Genomic DNA, 15,429 nt, shown 5'->3' on the forward strand with positions numbered 1-15,429 from the left:
TCAGAAAACAAGACCAACAACCATTAACTATTAAGGGAAAGATTGATAAATCCGATTACATTGAAATCAGAAACTCTCTTTATCAAAGGCACTATAAATGAGTGGAAAAACAAGCAATGGAGTGCAAGAAGATGTTTGAAATGCACGTAACTGACAAATGCTTACTATCTAGAATACATAAAAATAACTTCTAAGATCAATAGGAAAATAACATAATAGAAAACATAAATATAATAGAAAAACCATTCAATGAGTTATGGAGATATTTCAAATTTGACATATTTTATTATACAAAATCAAACAATCACATTTTTAAACATCACCGCTGATCTCATCTGCAATGTTCTTAAGTATTGGGAAGCTGTCAAGCTCAGCATGGTGGATACAGGTTTTTCAAAATTCTAATTTTCTCTTGAGAGCTCAATTTTTATCACTAGCTACAAATACTGTCAATTGTTTTCCTCAAAATGACAGGCTCCCTTGGCTCATTTTTAAGTAAAGTTCTGCCAAAGTCTGAAATTCTGTAGTTGGTCTGTCAGATGTTCTTTCAAGTAAAGATGGCATTCTGTGAAAAAAACTAGTTCAGCTGGCGACTCAAACAATTGCACAAGTTCTTTTCTTTGAGACAGTTATTGTACTTTGGTGTGCTGCAGAAGTGCTTTAAGAATTCTTCCCATTTAGTCACACAGAATTAAAAAGACATGCACTGAGGATCAAGGTGCAATAAAATTAATAATTTTTATTTTTTCGTCAAGGACATTCTTAAGTGAAAGTGACTTTTCTTTTTTTTACTGTGAGGAAAAAATACAGCTATGAGTATAGTTTGTTGCCATTGCCTTGATTTGTGCTAAGGCACCTGCAGTTTAACCACCATTAGTGCAAATGTCAGTGCAATGAAAAAGGTAAATATTATCTTAGTTTTCTTATAAAAAGAGTTTGGAGTTTTAGGGTCCCCTGAAAAGGTCTCATGGACACTTGAGGATCTGTGGACTACAGTTTTTGACAACAGTTGCCCTGGATGGGTGATTTCCCCAATGTCAACAGCAAGGCAATAGTATAAATATCTAGAATTTGTGTCCAGTTGTCTTTCTTTTCTGCTATATGGGGGTCTCTCAGGACCATCTGGATGAGCTGGGAATCCAGGACACTTTGATGCAGGCTATCTGATGGAACTCTTTTGACATTATCCATTTGAGTATACAACTGACATGACTTTGGGGATGGCGGTAGTTGAGGTCAAAGATGGAAAGAGGCAATTTCAACTTTTCTTAATTTTTTTTCAAAACTAGAAGTGATTGTAGGTATCTTTTAGACTGAGTCAAAAATTTGCTGGGGGGCTTCCCTGGTGGCACAGTGGTTAAGAATCCACCTGCCAATGCACAGTACACAGTTCGAGCCCTGGTCTGGGAAGATCCCACATGCCGCAGAGCAACTAAGCCCGTGCGCCACAACTACTGAACCCGTGTGCCACAACTGCTGAAGCCCACACACCTAGAGCCCATGCTCCGCAACAAGAGAAGCCACTGCAATGAGAAGCCTGCGCACCTCAATGAAGGGTGGCCCCCACTCACCGCAACTAGAGAAAGCCCTCGCGCAGCAATGAAGATCCAACGCAGCCAAAAATAAATAAATAAAATAAATAAGTTAAAAAAAAATTTGCTGGGACCTAAATGTCATGAACCTACTTACCATATTTTATAGGTTAAGATTCTTTTAGTATCAAACAACAGAAAACCCAAGTGAAACTGAAAAAAAAAGAGGATGTATTCACAAATCCAGGTCAGACTGGATTCTGCAACTTAACTGTGTAATCAGAACCCACTTTCTTTCAGTGTCTGTTTAGCCTCATGTGGTGTTAGGTTCATTCTGAGCCTGACTTTTTTCATGGAGAGAAAAAGGATACACTGGTCCCAAGAATTTCATCCATATACCCCATAATTCAGAGGGAGTGAGAGTTTTATTCCGGGAAGCTGCCAAAAAATGTTTGTCCCAGTTTTCTGGAACTGAATTGGGACTGTGTTCACCACGAACCACTAACTGTGGGCCGGGATAGTGTTGTGCTGCTTGGCTTAGGTCTGAACCACTGTGCCGTGTCCTTAGAGCAGTGATTTTCAAGGGGCAGGGGATGATTTTGCCCCCAGGGGACAGTTTTGGTTGTCAAAACTGGGGTGTGTTCGTGCGTGTATGTGCGCAACTGGTACCTAGTGGGTAGAGGCCAGGGCTGGTGCTAAATATCCCAAAATGCTACAATGCACAGGACAGCCTGCTCCCTCTCCCCGCCCTAACAAGTACTGGTGGTTAGGGCTTCAGCATATGAATTTTGGGGGAATATAATTCAGCCCATAACACAGGTTAAGTATGCCTGATGGAAATTTAGCATCCAAACTGAGATGTGCTATAAGCGTAAAGTATATGCCAGAGTTTGGAGATAAAGAGTAGAAAAAGGAATCGAACATCTTTTTAATAAATTCTTTTAGCTTACGTGTTGAAAAATAGTATTTTGGATATATTGGTTTAAGTAATATATTGTTAAATCTATTTTACCTTTCTAGGCCACTAGAAAGTTGAAAACTATATATGTGGCTCTCATCCTATTTCTCTTGGCCAGGGCTGTTCTCTAAATGGCTTCCCACTGCTGAGCTGATCTCATTTCCTGCTACTCTCCATCAGCCTCACTGGTGCATCTAGAACGTGAGCAAAGACCTCAGGGTCTTTGTACTTGCCACTCTTTCCGCTTGCAACACTTTATTTCCAGATATCCTCATGGCTTGCTCCCTCACCTTCTTCATGGGACGTTATTCAAATGTCATTTTCTCATTGAGGCTTTCCCCAGCCTTATATATTTATTTTTTAATGGAAAATAAATTTCTGTTATTTAAGCCACCCAGCCTGTGATATTTTGCTATGGCAGTGTGAGAAGACTAATACATCCCCCTTATTTATTTCTTTATCTTCAGAGGCTTATTACCGTTTCACATACTATGTATTATACTAATTTATCTTGTTTGCTGATTTTCTCCATCTACCATGCTATAATGTCCAGGAGAGCAGATATTTTCTGTCTCTTTTGTTCTCTGCTGTATCCCCAGTGCACAGAACAATACCTGGAACACACTGAGTTCTCAATACATATTTGTGCAGTGAACAAATGAATCCATGTCTGCAGCTTCAATTACTCTCAGTATCCTTCTTGATATCATGATACATGTTGCAGGACCAGCTCTACAATTTGCTGGACTTTATGCAAAATAAAAATGTGGATCCCCTTGTTCAAAATTTCAAGATGATGACAGCAGAGCATTAGACCAAGAGTGGGGCTCTTCTAAGTGTAGGGCCTTGTGTGACTCCATAGGTCACATGTCCATGAAGCTGGCCCTGAATATGTGATCCCCAAATATCTCTAAATCAGGCCTCTCCTTGAACTGTAGGCCTATACATGCTGCTGCCCTCTTGCTTGGATATCTCAGAGCGCCTCTATCTGACATGCAAAATGGAGTTCCTGCCTTTGGCTCTCACCTGGTGCCTTCTCCCTTCCTGCGTGGCCACTGCCCATCCAATCATGCCATCCAGAATCTTATAGGCCATCTTTGTGACCTCAGTGTCCCTCATCCACATGTTTGAGTTCTGTCAATTTACGCCCTAAACATCTCTTGAATATGTCTATCTCCCCAACTCTGCTAAAGCCACATGAGCCCAAGCTATCCTAATTTCTCATCTGAACCACTCCTGACTTTCCCCCCCGCCAGATCTTGTGCATCCCGTCATTTATATGACAGCCACAGCCAACTCTTTTATTTATTTTTTTGTCTTGAGCTGATTTATTAAGTAGAGAAACAGGCTTCTGAATCAAACAACTTGGTCAAGACACTTTTCTACCTTAAAAGACTTAGGAATTGGCACAATAAAATAGAAAAGGAAGATAAATGATTGGCAAAACAACCAAGTTCAGAAGAAAGCTGAAAGCTGTTTTGCAGGAATGGCTTATAGAATAGACTTGACCATCATTCGGGGACCAGTTAGGTTGTATTTTGGTGGTCACCTATACCCAGCACATAATGAAGGCTCTCTTTTTCTGAAGAACTAGAGCACTTATAGGCTGAACCATTCATTTATTTCATTTTTTAAAATAAATTTATTTATTTGTTTTTAGCTGCGTTGGGTCTTTGTTGCTGCACGTGGGCTTTCTCTAGTTACGGCAAGCGGGGGCTACTCTTCGTTGCAGTGTGCGGGCTTCTCATTGCGGTGGCTTCTCTTGTTGCTGAGCACGGCCTCTAAGTGCACGGGCTTCAGTAGTTGTGGCACACGGGCTCTAGAGCGCAGGCTCAGTAGATGCATGGGCTTAGTTGCTCCGCAGCATGTGGGATCTTCACGGCCCAGGGATCGAAAGCGTGTCCCCTGCATTGGCAGGCGGATTCTTAACCACTGTGCCACCAGGGAAGTCCCCCATTCATTTATTTATTCAACAAATATCTATTGAGAGCCTTCATTGGGTCAGGTAGTGTTTTTCTTTGCTGTTTAGCACAGCCTCCGACCTCAGAGGATTGTGAAGGAGACTGCGATGAGTTCCATGCCAGGAAAGAAAAGCTGTTGACAGGAAAAGCTTCTGACGGGCAAGGGGCTTTTTCAAGTGTTCTCAAAGGAGACAGTTGCTTCAAGCAGGCTGAGGCAGGGATGCCAGGGCTCTGAGAGAGAAGGGGCAGGCTGGCCCGGCTGGAGCGTCTGGGCTCCATCCCTGCCTGGCCCCCGAGCTCTGGGAACTGGGTGGGAGGAAAGTGAGAGTTGGGAAGCCCACAGCCAACTCTTTTAAATGCATGTATGATCATCTCACTCTCCTGTTTAGAATTCCCCCCCCCCGTGGCTTCCCACTACTCATAAAATAGATCATAATTCATGTGTGTCTTGCAAGGCCGTGTCTGGTGAGGTCCTGCCCTCCTTCACAGCTGCATCTGTGTTACCCACTCACCACCCATCTGAGCTCCAGCGGCACTGGCTTTCCACCAGTTCCTTGCACAGTGAGGGCAGACAGGGGGTGTTCAATGACTCTTTGTTGAATGAGTGAATGAATGAATACACAAACAAGTGAAAGAACGAGTGAATGAATGCTCTAGGTGAGGCATGCTTGGGAGGGCTCAGATGAGAAACTGCATTGAAGGACACGGTCTTCCTGTCTGCCCTGTGGGGTCTCTTGGGCAGCGGGCTCTCTGCCTGGGGAGACGTGCTCTTGCTATCAGCATGCAGTCCCGTGCCTTGATGGGGGAAAATGGCTGCCGAGAGGCTCCAGTGCCTCAGCATATCTGTCACAGTCCATATGACACCACCAGAGTGAAAACTACTGGCTTGATGAACTACAAATGCCCCTGGGTGTAAGCGGAAACTGAGGACTCAGCGTGAGCGTGGTAATTTCTGTTCCCCTTCTTTTTTTAAGTCAGGACCTGGGACAGATGAGTGGCTCTGAAGGTGCCTCTGAGCCCTTTGCCCCCTATAGCAGGGGTCCCCAACCCCCGGGGCACGGACCGGCCTGTTAGGAACTGGGCTGCACAGCAGGAGGTGAGCTGCAGGCAAGCGAGCAAAGCTTCATTTGCCGCTCCCCATCGTTTGTGGAAAAATTATCTTCCATGGAAACGGTCCCTGGTGCCAAAAAGGTTGGGGACCGCTGCCCTATAGCACCAGGCAGAATCAGAGCTGGGTTGTGACAAGCCGTGGTCCCCATTCCATAGCTGGAGGGAGAAGTGGGGGAGAGATGAGTGCCCAGCTCCTGGGGTGGGTGGGAACAGGGGTCAGGCAAGGGCCTGCTCTGAGAGACCAAGCTTCTGTCAGTGGGAAGTTTGGGGTCCATTCTGAGGAGCAGAAACAGATACTCTTTCCTATGTGGGGTTTCTTTCTTTTCTTTTTTTTTTTTGTGCTGCGCCGTGCGGCATGTGGAACGACCAGGGATTGAACCTATGCCCCCTGCATTGGAAGCACAGAGTCTTAACCACTGGACCACCAGGGAAGTCCTATGTGAGGTTTCTTAGCAAAGTTTGAGGGCAAGGCTGGGTTGAGACGTGGGCATCCAGAATAATGGCCTTTTCAAGTGAATATTCTTCAAGCATGTGTTTCATGTTTATGTAGGAGCGGGGCTAAGGGTCTGACCCCCATGTCGGGGGAACACAGTGGGGCTGGCGGCAGTGCTCAGCCTCTCCGTCCCTTGAGTATTTCAGCTCTAGCCCCAGACTCCTCACTCAAAGAAACTGAAGTCCACAGCTCCTCAGAAGCCAGACAGGAGCCCCCTCCCTAGAAGTCATCATCTGTGCTAGTGAAGCATGCCCTTTGGGGGGGCTAATGCTGGAGCCCAGCAGGTTTCAACCACAGCCAGGTGTGGTCTCCTGGGAGGAGTTTTGATAAATACAGGGTCTCAGTGAGGAGCCCTCACCCACACATCCAAAAGAGTGCTATTAAGCATCTCTGGTGACTGCTGAGTGCCTGCTAGGGTCTCCCTGGTCCTGATTCTATGTCCCAGGGTAGCGTCTGGTGGGGGAATGAGATGGAACCAGACTGTCCTTAGGCAGTAGCTCTGGAACATACTGGGTTGGCTTTCAACGTAGCCTGGTCCTCTTCACCTCTCTCCACCCGAAGAGTCAGCGGTGGGGCTGACCTCAGCTGTGGCTGCTTTGTTCCACTCTTGTGTCCTCTGTTCCTTGTTCTCTGGCTTTTCATCTTTTTGCCCCCTCCTGTTCTCAGGTGGCCGTCGGCTCACCCATGATAGCAAGCTGATGCTCTTATTTTTCCCAGGGCATTTTTTTAAGGCAATAAGTTGCTTTAGGGAACTAGGTTAGTGAAAGTTTAGATCATAACGCTGCTGGGAAGATATCTGAGGTTTAAGCATGATTTTCAACATTGTTATACCTTCACCAAGTTATCTCATTTCCAGTAGTGAGGATACCTACTTGAAAGCATTTTCTGCACATTTTAAAGTTTGCCTCTCACAGTAGTCTGTTGAAGTAGGAAGGACAGCTATTCTTGTTCCCATTTTAGAGATAAGGACACTAAGCTTCAGAGAGGCAAAGGGACTTACCCTAGGGCATGTTACCAGTAAGTGGCAGAAATGGTTCGATCACATAGGCCTCTGACCTAATATCCAGCATTCTTTCCTCTGTTCCTCATATGGTCTCAAAGTATGCTATTTTAGGGATCTATCCTGAATTTTAACAAAATTAAAGCTGTTAATTGAGTCTCTTTTATAGACATAAGATAGGACTGATTCGATTCCGTTTACATCAATTCTATGTTGAGTCCAAACAGAGGGCTGGGCTAAATTTTGGGAATAGAAATGGAAAACCCAGCCTCTTCCCTCAAGGAGCTCACAGATGAGGGGGATACTCTTCTCACTGGTACTTTCCCAATCCCTTCCCAATCCCCTCCAAGCCTTTGGAAAGAAAATACGCTTTCTACTTCACCAAACTGGAGGGCTGACTCTTCAGAGTGGCTTGGTCTTGGAAGAGAAACAAATGGTCTGGCAATCTGATAAAGCCAGACCCTAATGGGAGAATCACTTTTTGAGCTGCTTCAGTGGCTCTTGATCTGGAAGAAAACTCTGTGGTGGAAAAGACCATGATGGAGAGCAGCACATCTCCTTTGGTACCAAGATGTGAACCCCACATTTTCCTCCCTTGCTGCAAGCTCTGTGGCTGTGCCCATCCCTGTAGGAAAGGGACCTCATCAGAATCTCTTGAGAGACTGAACCAGACCTGTCCCATTTGACCAAGAGAGCTGTTAGTCACACTTGCATGTTGATACTCTCCTGAGCCCAGATGACCTTTACAAGTAACATAACATTACAGAGATCTACCATGGTGGCTGGTTTTTCTAAGCACAAAACTAGGCCAAGTGGCTCTACAGGCATGGCTGGGACACTAGGAAGGAAAAATCAACACGGTGACTCCTCTGAAAAATCTGGAAGTAAAAATGACATCCCTCCTTGCCTCCACCTTCCTGTTCTGGAAGAGCTTGTTTGGGAGGGTGAGCTGGGGAGAGGGTTTAATGGTAGGTGTGCTTCTCTGCCATGTGCTGCAGTAGATTTCTTTCATGGACAGCTATCTATTTTTCCCTTTTGCTCCATTTCTATTCTTGTGACACAATTAAAGTTCTCCCTTGCTGGAGGTCTTAGCCTTTTGCTTTCCCTAACATCACAGAGCACCCTCTTAGGCAAGTGACTTTGATATACACATTCTTCTGGGGAACATAGGCAGTGATACTGTCCTTCCTTGCTTATTTGACCAGAATCCTGGACCTAAGTAGAATTTTGGGACAAAGCCTTCCCTCCTCCTGTCTTTGCTGCCCAACTCTCCCTTGATTTCTTTGTTCTTAAGAAACCTTCAGGACATATGAGATTGAGAAGCATCTGGGGATCTTAGACAATCAATACCATTTATTATTGTCCTTCATGGTGGAGCAACAGAGCCATAGGTCTAATTTCCTAGTGACCCTAGGTTTGAAACTTAATTGAGCCCTGGAGAGCCATGACAAATTGAACCATTTGTAAGTCATACTATCATTTTCAGCAAGCACCATCTTATAAATTCTACTTGCTGCCTTGGAATCTAATCTTATACCACAAAAATACCCGGAGTCATTACAACAAAATGAAACTAAAACACAGATATATGCTTTTCAAACATTTATAAATTATATAAAAAGAAATTCAATAGAAAATCTACATCAGTGTTCAATTTGGGTGACTCTTTTGTCTTTTGGACTGAAATGGACTGGCTGAAGCTTCTGAAAATGTTGCTTCGACGAAGCTGGGACTGAAGTCATCTTCTTTTGTGATAAATCTCCCTAGACAGTGGTTGTCAACTGAAGGTGATGTTTTGCTCCTGAGGGGGCATTTGGCAATGTCTGCAGATATTTTTGGAGGGGGTGGTGGTCCTACTGGAGTTCGGTGAGTAGAGACCACGGATACTGCTAAATATTCTACAATGCACAAGACAGTTCCCTGCAACAAAGAATTATCTGACCAAAATGTCAGTCGCACTGCTGTATTGAAACCCTGCCCTATAGCAAGCATGGGCATTTCAAACTGAGTTAAAATTCAGGTCATTTCTTTGGGGGGAAAAAAAGGGTCAAAGGTAGATTTATATAAATGTCTCTCAGAGTCTCTAAATGGTACATGCTGGGGCTGGGGGAGGGCAGGTGGTTCCACCTTGACCTCTTCAGTGATCCCTTGCTCATCTAAGTCAGTAAGTCAGCAAGTCAGCTGAGTTGCCTTTAATAGCAATCCAGGTTGTCATTGCTGCTCATTGTTTCAGTGTAGCTTTGGTTGCAAATACAAGTTTTTGTTATTACTCTGTGGGTTTTATTTATGTGGGGGAAAAAGTCATAAAAAGTGAGTGTGGGTCACAAATCACGCCAGGTATTGCCTGCACACAGACATAATTTACACATTCCCTCAGAGTTCTCTCTGTTTTCCTTGGATCTTTAAATTTCCTGTACAGCTAGCGTATTGAATTTTCATAATTGCCACTGCATTTCTTGTAATTTATACTCATTTCCCAGAAACCTCTAAAGGGCTTATTGTTTGTCATGAAGAGCAGACCCAAAGCTTTTACACAAGCTATGAATGAGTGCTTGGTAGTCATCTCTGAGCATAGCAATTCTTACTTAAGGCATTAAAGGGCATCCACATCCGAAAGTACCAGAACATTTTCTGATGCCCTTTTCCCCCTTCCCCTTCCCAAGGAAGATTCTGTAGTAATCAGTCCTTTGAGAAGGTTCTGTTAACTTTTTGGATCCAAGAACTTTCCTTAATTGCCACATTTCTTAGTGTTTGAAATGTGTCTGAGTTAAAAAAAAAAATTGTCAGTTTTGAAATGACAACCCTCATCCTAATTGACTGAATTCTATTACTGTATATCTCTTTCCAATTCCTCATGAACACATAAACATAAATTTGGAAAACTTACTCTATTTTATTTTAAAACCTTTGAATCGAGGGTCTTCACTCACATATGTGTGGAACATTGATTGGGGAGTAGGGAGTTTGGTACCAGTGGACAGAAACAGAAAGAGGCAAAAAGAGGCGAAATCTCTTCAAGGGAGAGGCGGCCCTTTCATCTCTGCACATGCAGGGCCAGCGTTGGGTCTGGTCCATAGCAGGTGCCCATTGAACGCAGATGATGAGATGAGGGAAGAGGAATAAGAGATGAAGTTATGTGTAGATTTACGAGTCCAATGCATGTTCCTTGAAAGCCTGGGCAATGGAGACTATTGTACATATCACATGAGAGGAGAGATACAGGCCCCATGGGCTCTTACTCTGCGATGATGTCTTACTGCTAACTGGCAAAGAAGTCACTGCTGGGAGTGAAGAGAAGGGAGAGAAGACGCTACTGTGTTTAGGTCGGGTTCTTGGTAATCGCACTGATTGTTAATGCTGTTAACATTTCGCTTGCTTAATAATCCACTTTTAATTTTACCCGTGGCAGTTCTTCGTTCCCACAACACAGCAATGATTAAATCTGTGTTCAGATGGTTGTAAATGCACCCAAAGGTCTTAAGCAATGGGTGAATTATACTCATTTAAGTTAGAACATAACATTAGCATTCAGGCACCTCAGGAATAAATACTAATTCCTGAAATGCCTTTGAGTTCCATTATATTCCTTTAATTTCCTTTTCCCAGATACACGCAGGACGAGATTCAGGGGATGGGTTTTATCTGAATATTATAAAGGTCACTCTTCTGGTAACATAATCCTGACATATGGGTTTCCGGGGTGGCTTATTTAAAATAGGACCAGGAAATGTGATTTTTTTAAAAAAGGGCCTCTCTTGTCTGATATTACAGAAATCTGCTTTTTAGGAAAAGAGGCACAGGGAAAGGCTAAGAAAAGTGTTCTGCCCCCTTTCGAGTAGGGTGCCTTCTGTGGGAGATTGTCACGTGATTGGAAGCTGGGATTTTTGTCCGTGTTTCTCACACAGCCACAGGGTTGAGGAGAGGCCTGCTGGTGCTTAGAAAAGGTTTATTCCTAAGAGGAATAAACCTTTAAAAAATTTATTTCCGAGGCTGGGAATCTGTCCCTTTTTAAAAGTACGCTCTACGTCTCCCTTTTAATATGGGGATGTGGAGAAAAGTCTCTCCCTGTTGGCCTTGGGATTTCACAGTGCTCAGTCTGTCCCTGTGAGCGGCTCTGTCATCAAACTCCCGTTCAGGGCCCCAGGGAGCCAGGCCAACATGAATACTCACCACTCCTGGCCCTGCTGTTTCATGCCCTCTGACTCTCATTCATGCCCTCTGACTCTCATTCATGCTGTTCCCTCCTCATCTTTCCCTCGGCTAATGCCTATTGTCGTGAGACCCAGCCAGGTTGACCTCCTCAGGTAGTCTCCCCCATGTCCCTGCCCCAGCCAGCTGGGGAAGAGCCTTTCTGGGTTTATGGTGCCTACCATGCTCTGTCACAGTCATCTGTGTACTTCCTGGCTCTGCATGCCTGTAGAATTGAACTGCATGGAAGTTTCCCTCATGACCTCCCTCTTGGGGCTGTTACCTTGCTGGGTCTCACCTAATGTTACCTGGAGGTTAGAGTTGATCTGACAGTGTGTGCTGGGACTAGTTTCAAGGGAGAGAAAGAGACAGTGTTATCCCAGGTAACCAAGTCTGAGAGGCAGGTGGTCACAAGGAGTTGGAGACTGACTGAGCCAATGGGAGGCAGGCTCAGCGAGTTGGGCCTGTTAGATGTTCTCCACCGGTGCCCATAGATGGCACTAGAGCCTTGGCGATCTGGCTACCACTGGGCACTGCAGGCTTGAGAGAGCTGGATAATGAGTCAGTCTTTGTGGCTGATCAAGGGCTCAGGATCATAGACAGGACCAGTCCGGGTGATGCTGGAGCATCGAGCAGAGGCTGCCACCCAGCAGTGACATTTCCTGATGATAAATGCAAAGGGTGAGATGGAGACTTCAAAGCGAGTGGGAGATAGGGAAGGAAGAAAGAGAGAGAGACGAAGAAAGGATAGAGGAGGAGGAGGAGGTGGGGAGAAGGAGGTAGAGATAACGAGGCTATAATGAGAGAATAGGAACAGGGGAGGCAAGAAACACAGATGGAGTAGCAAGACATTGGGAATGAGATCAGCCTACCTGTGTTATTGTGATTTATAATAAATACATAGTTGTCTTCATCCACCGTTCCTGGCTCACAGCTCCCAAAACCCTTGGGATTTCCTAAAAGTTGAGAAGTGATAAAGGTGTCTTTCATTATGTGAATGAGGTGACTTTTGGAAGCACCTAAGGATGGGGGCTGGTTGCCAAGAGAACCAACCACACGATTAGAGGGTTGGAAATTTCAGTCCCACCCCCTGACCTCCAGGGAGGGGAGAGAGAGAGGCTGGAGGTTGGAACAGTCACCAATGGCCAATGATTTAATCAATCATACCTATGTAATAAAAAGCTAAAAGGACAGAGTTCGGAGAGCTTCCAGTTGGTGAACAGGTGGAGATTTGGGGAGAGCGGTGTGCCTGGGGAGGGCATGAAAACTCCATGCCCCTTTCCCCATGCCTTGTCCTATGCACCTCTTCCATCTGGCTGTTCCTGAGTTATATCCTATTATAATAAACCAGCGATCTAGTAAGGAAAATGTTTCTTTGAGTTCTGTGAGCCGCTCTGGCAAATTAATCAAACCCAAGGAGAGGGTCTTGGAACCTCCAATTTGTAGCTGCCAACCAGAGGCACAGGTCACAACCTGGTCTTGAGACTGGTGTCTGAAGCGGAGGGTGGTCTCCCGGGACTGAGCCCTTTACCTGATTCTATTCCAGGCCGATAGTGTTTGAGAATCATTTGTTGGTGTGGGGAAGCCTCCACATACACGATGGGATTGGGTCCAGGAACCCCTTCACTACCCAAGAGGGTGATGCAAAGAAGATACTTTGGCGGAAGTGATGGGTGAACACTGAGGGGCGGGGGAGGGGCTGGAGCAGAGGAGAAGGCTGGCCTGTCGGGAAGAAAGGTGCACCTCCGAGATTCCCCACAGGACTCAGCAGAAGCACGTCATTCCTTCAGGATCTTTTATTAACGTATAGAAAATGTGTTTAAAAAAGGAACTATACAGAGGCTAAAAGCAACCAGGACTAAAAATACTAGTTAACAATGGTTAACAAGTGGAGATTCCAGTCTTTGAGCTACAGTGCCACGGAAAGATGGGGGAAATGTGTTAGTCCTCTCCCTTCCTCTGTCTGTTTTTAACGTTATTTTAGTTCATTTACGTGTGCATTGCCTGGGGAGTGTGTACTCCATTTCTTCTTGTTTTTTTCTTCCTTCCAGTCTTTCTTTTAAGGAAATGCTTTTCCCGGCACATTGTAGCTACAAAGTGAGTAAACCGGTCTTTGTTATTTTTACCTGAAAAGGCTTGTTAAAAGTTAAAACGACAAACTCAAATTTGGAGAGACTGGAGGATTTGGTGTTTATGACTTCTCAGAACAACAGTCTAGAGACCATCAGGGTGGGTTCCAGCTGCCGAGCCCCAGGTAACAGCTCCCTCAAAGTCACGGTGACTTGCTTCGGGTACCTGGGAATTCCTGTGGGCCTGGAGTGTCTTTGAGGTTGGAATGATGGGATGGGTGTGTGGAATGAGAGGAAGGGGGAGTCTGTGTGTTAGCTGTAGCTTGTGAACCTTGGTCTATGGGGCCATGGTGCGAGTCTAGGCATCAGGGAGGTCATGGGTGGGGACGGAGAGTTGGCAGGGGAGCACTTTCTTGACTGACATGTTTTTGGAACCTGTGGTGTCTGCTGCATCTAACACAGAGGTCGCTGCTGCCCAAGCAGCCCCTACATGGGAGAGGACCATAAAATGCAGAGATCTCCCCCAGGACACCTATTCCTTTACATATAAATGTTCAAATAAGAGACAGGGGCTCGTTTCTGGAGTTCGGGCCAGGCAGTGAAAAATACAAGTTACCAAGTACCAATTGCCTTCTAAGTTCCCCAAAGTAGCATCTCAAAGTAGCTGAGATTATAGTTCCTGTTCTGAGGCCCCCTGCCCCCTGGGAGGTGGGAGCAGGAAGGGAGAAGGGTAAAGAAACCAGGGAATGAAAAAGATTAATTTGTTTCCTGCCTTCTTCTAGCCTCATTCCTCAAAAGTTTCCACTGACATGTCCCTGCAAAGAACCATGAAGGTCCTAGTACCCCTGAGAGTCTAGAAGGAGGGAGCCCAAGTCAGTCTATAACTTACAGGTTTTAGCCTAAAAATTCTTGGCATTTCTGCATTTGATGCCATCTGCATTGCTTTGAATACATGAATGATATAATCCTTTTCCTCCCAAATTCAAGAGTAAAACTGACACTCCAGGAACACGTGCCATGCTTATTCTGGGGGCATCCCCCTCCTCAATCCTGGCCACGTCTTCTGCCTCAGTTTGAGAAGAATGACTCTGGAATTTCCCACTCTTCTGATGTTGGATGAGACGGAGGCTGCATATTCTCCAAGAAGTGGGGTGGGGGAAATCGTGTTTCTGTTCTGGTCTTTACCTTCCCCTCCCAACCCACTGTGACCCTCTCCTTCACCTCCCAAATTAAAAAAAAAAGGAAAAGGAAGAAGTTGCCAGGATGTTTCTTACTTCTGATGGTGAGGTTGAAGGTCCCCTGGAGTATGTGGCAAAAACTATGCAAGAACTGCCTTTTCTTAAAAGACAGAGAGGAGAGAGGAAGTGGCGTTAGAAGCCCCTGTGTGAGAATATTAGTAAATCCAAGATGGTGGCCACTTGGCTAAATAAATTTAAAGGGCTGCAGCCTCATGAAGCAGCAAAAGCATGGACTTTAGTTAGACAGAGAGCTTCCAATTATGGCTCTACTTAGCAGCTGTGTGACTTCGGGCATGTTACTTAACCTTCCCGTTCTTCTATTCTCTCATCTGTAAAATGATTAAACTTGAGCCAGGGTGTGGTGAAGATTTAACAGTGTGGTGAAGATTTAACAAAGTAATAGATGTCAAGCTCCTAGCACAGTATCTGGAAAATAGTAGGTATGCAATAAATACCATTTCTCTTAGTCTTCATCTGGGGAGAGAAAAATGAAAAAGCCTATGCCAGATCTGATCTCAGCTCTGTTACTGATTAGCTGGGTGAACTTGGGCAAGTTGCCTAACCTTTCTGGGCCTCAGTTACCTGGAGAATGAAATGAGGGGGATGGGTTAGATGATTTTCAGAGTCCCTTCCAGCTTTGAAGGTTTCCATATTTGCCTTTTGGAGGCTGTGTTGAGCTTATCAGTGTCAAGGACAAGATGTTAATAAAGAACGCAGGGTCTTCCTGGGGGCTGCCAAACCAGTGATGGGAAGAAAACAATAGTTCTCATCCATGCATTTGCCTCCTGGCCATGCACCTGGGCCCACACCCTCTCTCGTGGCTTCAGTGTTCCAGGCCTCCTGAGATGTTTGCACTGCCTCCCATGATCCCCTGATGCCA

The sequence above is a fragment of the Eschrichtius robustus genome, chromosome 3 (genome assembly GCF_028021215.1).
Source record: "Eschrichtius robustus isolate mEscRob2 chromosome 3, mEscRob2.pri, whole genome shotgun sequence".
Taxonomy (NCBI): domain Eukaryota; kingdom Metazoa; phylum Chordata; class Mammalia; order Artiodactyla; family Eschrichtiidae; genus Eschrichtius; species Eschrichtius robustus.